At 37.2% G+C, this 11968-nt stretch overlaps 1 long non-coding RNA gene across 2 annotated transcripts; it reads left to right on the top strand.

The window, feature by feature from the left end:
* The first annotated feature begins 1054 nt into the window (after positions 1–1054).
* LOC111719243 lies at positions 1055–9872 on the top strand. Of its 2 annotated transcripts, none has more exons than XR_002769454.2 (4): positions 1055–1587; positions 1862–2002; positions 4067–4246; positions 8717–9872. It is a non-coding gene; the product is annotated as an uncharacterized LOC111719243 (long non-coding RNA). The 2 variants fall into 2 exon arrangements; XR_004231256.1 differs by having other exon boundaries at positions 1055–1657.
* The last annotated feature ends 2096 nt before the right edge of the window (positions 9873–11968 follow it).

Raw genomic sequence — 11968 nt, 5'->3', positions numbered from 1 at the left:
TTCATATACCACAATTTATTCAGCCATTCTCCAACTGATGGGCATCCACTCAGTTTCCAGTTTCTAGCCACTACAAAGAGGGCTGTCACAAACATTCGTGCACATACAGGTCCCTTTCCCTTCTTTATAATCTCTTTGGGATATAAGCCCAGTAGTAACACTGCTGGATCAAAGGGTATGCACAGTTCGATAACTTTTTGAGCATAGTTCCAAACTACTCTCCAGAATGGTTGGATTCATTCTCAACTCCACCAACAATGCATCAATGTCCCAGTTTTCCCGCATCCCCTCCAACACTCATCATTATTTTTTCCTGTCATCTTAGCCAATCTGACAGGTGTTAAACTCATTTTTCTTGAGGGTTTTTTTGAGGGGGGATTATGTTTGCTCTGACAACATGACTACTATGAAAATATTTTGCATGGCTGTACATGTATAATCTATATTAAATTGTTTGCATTCCATATATTGGATTTAAGATATATTTTAACATGTGTAACATATATTGGATTGCTTGCTATCTCAGGGAGGAGATGGGGGAAGGAGGGGAAAATTTGGAACACAAGATTTTGCAAGGGTCAATGTTGCCTCAGGGGAAAAAAAAAATGAGAGAGAGGAAACCTTTAGAGCAGTAGTTTTCCAATCTTTGTTCTCAATATCTTCATGTTGTTAAAAAACTATCGAGAATCTGTTCAAAGAGTTTTTGTTCACATGGGTTATATTTATAGCTATTTACTATATTAGAAATAAAAAATAATTTTGAATTTGTAGACCCTCTGAAAGGGTTTCAGAGACCCCAACAATTCTTTGGACTACATTTTGAGGACCATTGCTAGAGTGAGCCCTGGGAAATTCAGATTAAAGACCTGGTGTTATTTATCAGGCGCTCAGCCCTCATCTACCATGCAAAGGCTTCTCCACCAGAGAGCGCTTTCGGGTAACTCTTTAATTCTCAGAGCCGGCCGCCTGTCTCCCGTTAGCTCCACCCTTTAAGTGGGTGGAAACACTTGTCTCTGAGGAGTTGGTGTAAATTTATTAAATCAGATCATGGCTCACTAGGCAGGCGCCCATCCTACTGGCTCCTTCCATTTGTTGCCCCACTGGCTGAATTTCCATTAATTGACTCCCGCATACATATTGAGCGTACAGGTAGAATACGTTGCTAGTATATGTAGGAAGCAGGCGCTTGATCAGTATTTAGGAGGCGTCCAAAACAAATCTCTCTGTGAAACTGGACCGGCCCTGGGATCTTGCACTGGGGAATTGAGTAAATGACATATGGGAAGTACGACTGCCCGAGCACATACTTGGGGTAGGGATAAATCCAGGCAAGAGGTCAGATGACCAGTCACATAACTGGAACCTCCTCCCCCTCTTCCCCTTTTCTGATTTTTATTGTTTTGTTTTGAGAGGGAGACTAGCAGCTTGCCATTGCGTTCCATTCCATTGGTTGACGCCAGGAACAGAGAACAAGAGAGAGCGGTTTGCTAAGCCAAGAAGCCGCCGCTGGCCGCTTGCTTGCGACTGCTACTTCCCCCGAACCACCGAAGTCCGAACTTTAGGCGAATTGGATCAGATGAGACCAAGGTACTGTCGGGGTGAGACTGGCCAGAGAGCAAGAGTGCACAGGCTGAAAGCTACTTGAGGACAAGAACTGGTTGGTTGAGTTGGGGGGGATTTTTTTGGTTTTTGTCTTTTGGGTTTTTTTGGGGGGGGATACCCCCAGCACTCAGCACAGTGCCTAGCACAGCTGCTGTTTCAATCCTTTCAGTCCTGTCTGACTCATGTTGATCCCATTTAGGGTTTTCTTGGCAAAGATACTGGAATGGTTCGTCATTTCCTTCCCCAATTCATTTTACAGATGGGGAAATTGAGGTAAACAGGATGAAGTGATTTGTCCAGGACCATACAACTAATACATTTCTAACGACAGATTTGAACTCAGGAAGATGCCTTCTAGACTCTATCCACGTTGCCACCTAACTGTTCAAACTGACACAGGGTAGGTGTTTAATCAAAATTTATTGGATTGAATGAAATCTCAGTAGCTGGGGAGATCAACTGGGAGACAACTATCAACCACTAGGACTTCCTTCCTATTTCTCCATCATTTGAAGACACAATCCTTGTGGTTTCCATGCCCTTGGTCTTTCTCAGGACCTGCACATGTGGAAGGGATTCAGATGAGAGAGGGAAGGAGACACAAATCAGCAATGTGTCCAAAAGAGAGAAGTATTTAACAAAGTTCTTTAAATTTTTACATTAAGATTACCCATAGAGAACGTTGTACACAGTAATAGCAAGATTATGTGGTGATCAACTGATGGGCATGGCTCTTCTCAGCAATATAGTGATTGAAGGCAATTTCAATAGTATTGGGGTGGAAAATGTTATCCAATGAGACAACTATGGAGATTGAAGCATAGTATTTTCACCTTTATTTGCTTTTCTTTCTCATGTTCTCATGTTTATTCCCCGTTTTGTTCTGATTTTTCTTGCACAACATGACTAACATGGAAATGTTTAAAAAGATTGAACATATTAAATTTTTTAAAATTAAAGATTATTTAAAGTATGGGAGCAGCGTGTGTGTGTGTTTGTGTGTGTGTGTGTGTGTGTGTGTGTGTGTGTATACCACTGAGGGTCCAATCCTCACACCATATCTAATATCCATTTAGAAGCTTAGCGATCCTCCTTCTAGAAATGTGTAAAGGAAAAGGTCTTAATCCTCCCTACTTAAAAGTGAGTGAAAGTATTCTCTAATTATTTCCTGTTGGCTTACTGTGTGATTACAAAAAGCCTTTTAAGGTCTGCTGAGGCTGAACCGAGTATGCAAACTCAAGTCTCAAACATAAACACTCTCTTGCCTGGATGTGAACAAAATAAGAATTGCTGTGAGTTGCTAGATGTAGCTTACTCTCCCTCCCTTACCTGATCACCATGTGGCTGTGAATGCATGGGATGTGTGTTTCTTCTATTTCTATTATGCTTGCTTGAAATTGGGGGAATGAGTACTGCATAGAAAATGGACCACATTATGACCTTGTGAGTTTCAAAAGTTTGGAAGAGTTAAACAGTATTCTTTACAGTTATTTTTAAAGGAATTTCTCTTTCTATCTCTTGCTGTTGGACTTTGTTAGTAACATATAGAAATGCCAATGATTTATATTGATTTATTTTGTATCTTGCAAACAGTACTCTCAGTGAACAAAACCAGAAGCAGTACTAGTCTAGGCTAGTGACTACTACTGCTTCTGGAGAATTCAGCTGAAATTTCAAACTTTAGCTTTGGTAATCAACTGGATAGTGACAAGAGAATTTCTGGCTCAACTTTACTACTTTTATTAACTTAAGAGGAACAGCATATAACTAGCTAGAGCTCTGGTGTTAATAGTTATTTTGCAAATTTCAGCTTTACTCCTAATGTTTACTGATCAGTTTATTTTTTTGCCTTTTATTCTTTGTTCTTTGATGAATAAATCTTTGCCTTCTGAAAATTCCATCGTGTCCATTCTGCTCATGTAATTAAGACCAATATAAAGTTGCTGAAAATGACAGCTCAGGGTCCACTATATATCCTGGGCCTGTTCTCTGAGTGTTTAGTAAATGAGATCAGTTTTTTGTTTTTTTGTTTTTAAAACGTGCTTCTACCAATCATCCTTATCAATGAATTTTTGCCAACATTAAATAAATGCTGGCTATTATTATAGCCAAGTGAGGAATGAGGGATCCAAAGCCATACTGTTTGTCCAATTTAAAAAAATATATTTGAAATTACCACTAACAATAAACCCAATGGTTATAACAACATATAGTCATTTCCATACCCCTAGATCACTGTCAAATTCTGAAACAGAAAGACCTCAGATACTCATTATCTGGTAATTCTGGGGGCAAATCACTTGCTAAATCATTTAGTTTCCTCAATTATAAAATGGTAATAACAGCACCACCCCCACAGCCTTGTTGTTAGGATCAAATGAGACAATATTTGTAAAGCACTTAGTACAGTGCCTATTCATAGTAGGTGCTAATGTTAATTTTCTTTCTCCCTCCTTTTACACAGAAAGAAACTGAGGCCCAGTGTGGAAAAAAGAAATCACCTAAATTCATATGAATCAGTGGCAGATTTGGGACAACATCCCACAAATGGACCTCTAGCCTAGTTCTTTCTCCATTTCCAAGTTTGCATAAGGGACCAAATTTGAGTTACTTCTGGATTTTGATGGGAAAAGGCTATGTAATGGTAAGCGTATTAGGAAACATTTATAAAGTGCTTACTATGTGCCAGGCACTGTCCTAAACACTCTATTATTATTATAATACTTAAATATTATTTCCTTTAAATATAACTCTGGGAGATAGGTATTATTAAATCATTACTTCCATTTTATAACTGAAAAAACTGAGAGAGATTAAAGTGACTTGCTTAAGGAGCTGATATTTAATTTAGGCTTTTAAAATTTGTTCTTTTTTTTTTAGCTTTTTATTTGCATGCCTAATTAATTGATCTCCTTTTTCTCTCTTCCTATAACTATTTTGAGATACACAATTTTCTCAAGAACTGCTTTGGCTGCATCCCATAAATTTTGGGATGTCTCATTTAGTATGTCATTGTCTTGGATGAAATTCTATGAGTTGTTGTTTGACCCACTCATTCTTTAGAATTAGATTATTTAAATTCAAATGGTTTTTATTCTGTCTTTCCCTGGTCCTTTATTGAATATAATTTTTATTGCATTGTGATCTGAAAAGGAAGCATTTACTCTTTTTGCCTTTCTGCATTTGATTGTGAGGTTTTTAATGTCCTAATGCGTGGTCAATTTTTCTGTAGATGCCATGTACTGCTGAGGAAAAGGTGAATTTCTCCAGAGCTCTCTCATATCTATGTTTTCTAGGTTTCTATTAACCTCCCTAGTTTCTTTCTTGTTTATTTTATGATTAGATTTGTCTAATTCTGAGAGGGGGAGGTTGAGGTGGCTCACTAATCAAGTATCTGAGCAAATAAGTATTTGAGATCACATTTGAACTCAGGTCTTCTTGTCTCCAAGATTAGCTCTTTGTTCACTGAGCCACCTATGAGCCTCATATTATGAATTCCTGATCAAAGGAGGTTTCCCCCCCCCCAAAGCTACTTGAAATTGCTAGGGGGCAATTCACAGGGACAATAGGGTAGAAATTTTTACTTCTTTGGGACTTTAAGCAACTATATTTGTATCGTTTAAGGTTCAGGTAATAGATAATGAGATTTAAGAATGTTGTCTCTGATTGATTCATTTACATCTTGTAAAAAGTGTGCTCCTTTCAGACTTGGACTAGCATATTTGATTTGAAAGTACCAGACAATTTGGCCAGAGATTTGCAGAGATAACAGGCTTGTCCCTTGATTGGGAATAGCTTCAGAGAGAATCTAAAAGCAGTTGGCAGAGGTGGTCAGCCCGATTATAAAGAAAGATCTCATCTTCAATAGACTTGCAGACATCCTTTGGAGAGTTCAGCAAAAAAAGGAGGAGATTTTTCTTTGTTATAGAATAGTATCTTCCAGTGCTTGAGAAAGAAGGGAAGGGAATTTGGTAAGATAAGGAAAGGAGTTAGAAAGGTTAGGAATGAAAGAGACAGAAAAGTGTTAATAAGGTGCTAATGAGGTGAGAAAGTATTAAAGTGGTGAGAAGGAAAGTGATAACTTTAGTAGGTCAATATTCCCCAAAGCAATTTGTCCCTGGAGTTCTTCTCCGGAGCTACTAACAAGAATGACAAAAGACTGAGCTTCTCATTTCCAATAATTATGGAGAGCAGAGGAATTTTGCAATGACCTTCTAAAATTATTCAATATTTCTATTTTTGCCAAAGCCAAATAAATGACTGTCATCTGAAAAGTACCATGGAGTAGATCACAGGCTTTCTATCAGGAAAACCTGAATTCCAATCTTACCTCTGACATTTATTATCATTGGGACCATGGACAAATAATTTAAGATCTATGGACCTCCATCATTTTATTCACAAATCCAGGAAGGATGTATGATGTGTCAGAAGACTCCAGGTATGGAAACTTCCTCCACCCAGAGAAAATCTACAACCTCTCTTAAAGACTTAATAGATATGTTCTAGGAAGTTGTCCAAAGGTACATATAGGTTTTATATGATTGTACATGTATAACCTATATCACATTGATTACTGTCTTGGGGAGGGAAGAAAAGAGGAAGAAAAAATGGAAATCAATATCTTAAAAAAGTGAATGTTGAAAATTAATAAATAAATAGTTTATTTATTTAAACCAATGGTACATATAGGTTGTGACTTGTTACACTAGTTTTAAGCATTTGCTTTTTTGGTAGAAAAATAAAAAATAGATGTGTGTGAGATACATTACTCTAATTACCTAAATTGCTAGTGCTAAAGAGTAGTCTTTATGTTAATAGCCAAATGTAAGCTTGAAAATAGATCCCCATAATGAAAGAAAATGATAAATGTTGGAGAGGATATGGGGAAATTGGGACCCTAGAGTACTATTGGTCTAGTTGTGAAAGGATCCAATCATTCTGGAGAACAATTTGGAACTATGCCCAAAGGACAACCAAACTGTGCATACATACCCTTCAATGAACAAGTTGTGGTATATGAATGTAATGGAATACTATTATGCTATAAGAGATGATGAGCAGCTAAATCACTATTGATCAGAGAAATGCAAATTAAGACAACTCTGAGGTACCATTACATACCTCTCAGATTGGCTAAGATGACAGGAAAATTTAATGATAAATGTTTGTGTGAAAACTGGGACACAAATAAATTGTTGGTGGAGTTGTGAACTGATCCAACCCTTCTGGAGGGCAATTTGAAACTTTGCCCAACGGGCTATCAAACTGTGCATACCCTTTGATCCTGCAGTGTCTCCATTGGGTCTATATTCCAAATAGATCTTTAAAAAGGGAAAAGGACCCACATGTGCAAAAATGTTTGTGGCAGCCCTTTTTGTAGTGGCTAGAAACTGGAAAGTGAGTGGATGTCCATCGTTGGGGAATGGCTTAATAAATGGTGGTATATGAATATTATGGATGAATATTTCTGTAAGAAATAACCATCAGGATGAATACAGATAGGCTTGGAGAGACCTACATGAACTGATGCTAAGTAAAGTGAGCAGAACCAGGAAATCATTATACACAGCAACAAGACTATATGATGATCAACTCTGACGTGGCTCTTTTCAACAATCAGGTCAGTTCCAATAGACTTCTGAGGGAGAGAGCCATCTGCACCTAGAGAGAGGGTTGTGGGTACTGAGTGTGTTTCCTAGTGTAGTGTTTTCATCTTTTTTGTTGTTTGTTTGCTTTTTGTTTTCTTTCTCAATTTTTTCCTTTTTGATTTGATTTTTCTTGTACAACATGATAAGTGTGGAAATATTTATAGAAGAATTGTACATGTTTAACATATATTGTATTACTTGCCATCTAGGGGAGGGAGTGGGGAGGAAGGGAGGAAGAAAAAACTTGGAACACAAGGTTTTGCAAGGATGAATGTTGAAAACTATCTTTGCATATATTTTGAAAATAAAAAAATATTATTTAATAAAGAAAAAAGAAAGAAAGGAAAAAAAAAAATGATGAGCGGACAGGTTTCCAAAAGATCTGGAAAGACTTGTGTGAACTGATGCAAAGTGAAATGAACAGAACCAAGAAAACATTGTACAGTATCAGCACATTGTATGATTAACTATGAATGACTTAGTTCTTCTCAGCAATACAATTATCCAAGACAATACCAAAGTACTCATGTTGGAAAATGCTATCCACATCCAGATAAGGACATGATAGACTCTAAATACAGATTGAAGGATACTATGTTCACTTTATTTTTTCATAGATCATTCCTTTTGGTCAGTTTCTTTTCTTTTCTTTTGTTTTCTTTTCTTTCTTCTTCTTCTTTTTTTTTACAACTGACTAATATTGAAATATGCTTTACATGATTGTATATATATAACCAATATCAAATGACTTATCATTATAGAAAGAGGGGAAGAATGGGAGGAAGAGTGGGAGAAAAATTTAGAACTCAAAATCTTATATAAAATTGTCTTTAAGTATAATGAAAAAAAAATACTATTGAAAAAAGTAAAGAAAATAAAAAAGAAGTCCTTAGAGGATTTTCCCAGGTCTCTGTGCTATTTAACATTTAAAAAATGTTAAAAGTCAAAAGATAAGTCTTTTTTTTGTTTGTTTTTTGCAAGACAATTGGGGTTAAATGGCATCTAGAATCACACGGCATCCTCATCACAATTCTGGGAGGGGGGTACTGTTATGATCTCCATTTTACAGTTGAAGAAACTGAGGTCAGAGATTAGGGGTCAAGCCCAGAGCTTCACAACTAGTAAGTAACTGAGTTTGGATTTGAATTGAATTCTGCCGAACTCTAGGCCTAGAGCTCTGTCTACCTACCTACTAAGTTGAAGAACAGCTGGGATCTGGAAACCAGGATGGTGAAGAGTCTTGAGATCATACTATGTTGCTATGCTGGATTCCATGTTGACTTTGAATATTGAGTCTTTGTCCCCCTTTGCATCTGTCCTGGGCTATGGATTGATGATATAATAGCATCCCACAAGAGACTATGCTGGGGAGACAATGAGGCTTTCTACTCTGCTGACACCATATGGCCCTTTGAGAAATGGGGCCTCTTTTGGGATGTTTCATTCATTCTTTTTCATTTCAGAGTCTCTGAACATGATGGTTTCAAAGGACAAGTGAACAAATCATCATCCCAATCTGGAAATCAGAATCCAGTCCATATTTACAATTAATGCTGCATTGATGCCAGTGAGCAGTCTTTGTATTAGCAGAAGGATTCATTCATCAGCAATCCCAACTTTGGCCGTGAATTTGGCAGGATTAATGGTACATAGTAACGGAGTTGATTTCCGAGCTTTATTTTTCTCCCCATACCACCCTCTACTGACTAAGGTAGTATGGTAAGGATTCTCAGAAATACAATGATCCAAGACAATTCCAAAGGGCTCATGATGAAAATGTTATCTACATGCAGATAAAGAATTGGATGGAGTGTGTATATGTTTGTTCTTTCTATGTCTTTGAAATAAATATCCTCTTATAAAAGTTACCCAGTGTTAAATGGTTGAATGGAATGGGGGTGTTAGTCATTAGTCTCTTTAAAATCAAGGGAACATAGTGGAGGCTTGAGCTAATATCAGTAGAGAAGAGACATTCACAAATCCTTCCATGTATTCTGAAGATTGAAGGGAAATATAGTCCTGAGAGAGTTGAACTTTACTGTTCATATTATGTGAGCATCGGTCAGAGACTATTATTCCTGAGAATGAAAATGGAGAGGCGATGGTAATAACCTGATGAATAACCATAAATTCAAGAGTTTCCAGTTTTTAGAGTTCCTTAAGAATCTGACATTGGCCTCTCAGAGAGAGAGAACTTCTCAATAATGTATAATATCAAAAGGAAGAGAACTGAACCAGAGATGAAAGATTTAAAAACTATACCAAGAGAAACTAGCATATCCTGACCTGGCTAATCTTCCATGACATTTCTGTGAATTGTTCAGATGGTGCTGGTGTGAGACTGATAAGAAATATTTGTTCAATAGTCACAATGGTTTGTTGCCTTCAGAGGGGCACCTAAATGAATTTGGTGCTCTACCTGAGTGATTCATGCTTATGTATTTATTCATGGTGTCTCAGGTGGGGTGGGGTTCCTTTGTATATCTTAAACATTTTTTGTGGTGGAGAAAATAAAAGTTATTGTATACTTAGCATTCATATTGTACATTGAGTGCCTGGGGCAGGGATACAGACTATTTTCACTTTTGGGGAACCCTAAACCTAAAGCATTTTTGTTATTATTTAGTCATTTTAGTCACATCTGATTTTTTGCAATCCCACTTGGGGTTTTCTCGGCAAAGACACTGGATTGTTTGCCATTTTCTTTTCCAGCTCATTTTACCAATGGGAAAACCGAGGCACACAGGATGAAATGATTTTCCCAGGATTACACAGCTAAATCTGTCTGATTTAAATTTAGGTCTCCCTGATTCCAAACCTGGCATTCTTATCTACTGCATAACCTAAGTGCTTTAAAATATGAACCATGTCTAAGCTTTATTTTGGAGATAATCCTGAATTAATTCAATCAGGGACAATGAACCAAAGAGAAAAACTGACCCCTCTGGGACCAACATCTAGGGTTCAATATTTGGGACCTTGGCCATGGGAGACGTGTGTGTGTGTGTGTGTGTGTGTGTGTGTGTATGTATACTACACATTCATATACATACACAGAAATATGTGTGTAAATATGTGTATACTTATATATGTGTATGCATATTAATACTTATTAATAGGTAGGAATGGGAAGGGAAAGAAGGGAATTGGCGTTTATATGGTACCAACTATGTGCCTGTCATTGTGCCTAAATGGTTTTTTAAAATATTATCTCATTAGATAGGTATAAGTATTGATGGATGGATAGATGGATGAATGGAAGCATAGATAGATATTGAAATAGAGAAATCTAATCTCTCCCCTGAACTCCAGTCCCATATTTTCCACTGCTTGTTGGACAGCTACACATATATCCCATAAGCATCTCAGACATGTTAAAAATAGAACTCAATATTCCCCACCCACCCATCCTTCCTCCAAATTTCCTTATTTCTGTTGAGAATACCATCACCTTGTTAGGCACCCAATTTATAATTTTGGAGTCATCTTTGACTCTTCCATCACTCTCACCCCTCCCCAAATGAAATTACTTTCTAAATCTTATCATTTTTTCCTTCAAAACATCCCTATCTGTCTTGACTATGCTTTTACATGGTCTCTAGCCTAACTTAGGTCATCATTACTTCTTATATGGACAATAACCTTCTAAATGGTCTTTCCATCCCATTCTTCAAATAGCTCCCAAAGGTCTGACCAGAAAAATCTCTAGAGGATTCCTTTTGCTTCTAAAATAAAATACAAAATCCTCAGTCATCGACAGTGTACACTCCCATTTCCCTTTCCAGGCATTTCATACTACTCTCCCTTTCTCGAATTCTTTGTTGCAGTAAACCTGGTTTCCATACATGACATTCTACCTCCATCTCTGAGTCTTAACATAGCTGGATTCCAGAACTAGAACATTCTTCCTTTTGCCTTTGTTCGATAGAATTCCTGTTGTTATTGTTTAGACATTTTCATTCATTTGTAACTCTTTGTGACTCCTTTGGGGTTTTCTCAGCAAAGGTACTGGAATGGTTTGCCATTTCTTTTTCCATTTTATTTGACAGATGAAGCAAACAGGGTTGAGTGACTAGCCCAGTGTTACACAGCTAATAATTTTCTCAGGCTGGATTTGAATTCAGATCTCCCACAGCTCTATCCATTAGATAATTGAGGAAGAGAAAACGTGACGTTATGGATAGGACACTGGATTTAGGAATACCTGGATTCAAATGCTGACTCTGATACTTACTAGTCTTGTGACCTTAAACAAGTCCATTAATAATCTGTGTTGATGGATGCCCATCAGTTGGAGAATGGTTGGGTAAATTGTGGTATATGAATGTTATGGAATATTATTGTTCTGTAAGAAATGACCAGCAGGATGAATGCAGAGAGGCTTGGCAAGAATTACATGAACTGATGCTGAGTGAAATGAGCAGAACCGGGAGATCATTGTATGCATCAACAACGATACTGTATAAAGATATATTCTGATGGAAGTGGATTTCTTCGACAAAGAGATCTAACTCAGTTTCAATAGATCAATGATGGACAGAAGCAGTTACACCCAAAGAAAGAACACTGGGAAATGAGTGTAAACTGTTGGCATTTTTGTTTTTCTTCCCGGGTTATTTTTACCTTCTGAATCCAATTCTTCTTGTGCAACAAGAGAACGGTTTGGTTCTGCACACATATATTGTATCTAGGATATACTGTGATATATTTAACAT

The sequence above is a fragment of the Sarcophilus harrisii genome, chromosome 1, assembly GCF_902635505.1.
Source record: "Sarcophilus harrisii chromosome 1, mSarHar1.11, whole genome shotgun sequence".
Taxonomy (NCBI): domain Eukaryota; kingdom Metazoa; phylum Chordata; class Mammalia; order Dasyuromorphia; family Dasyuridae; genus Sarcophilus; species Sarcophilus harrisii.
The sequence above is the reverse complement of the archived record's forward strand: the minus strand, read 5'-3'. Positions and strand labels throughout refer to the sequence as shown.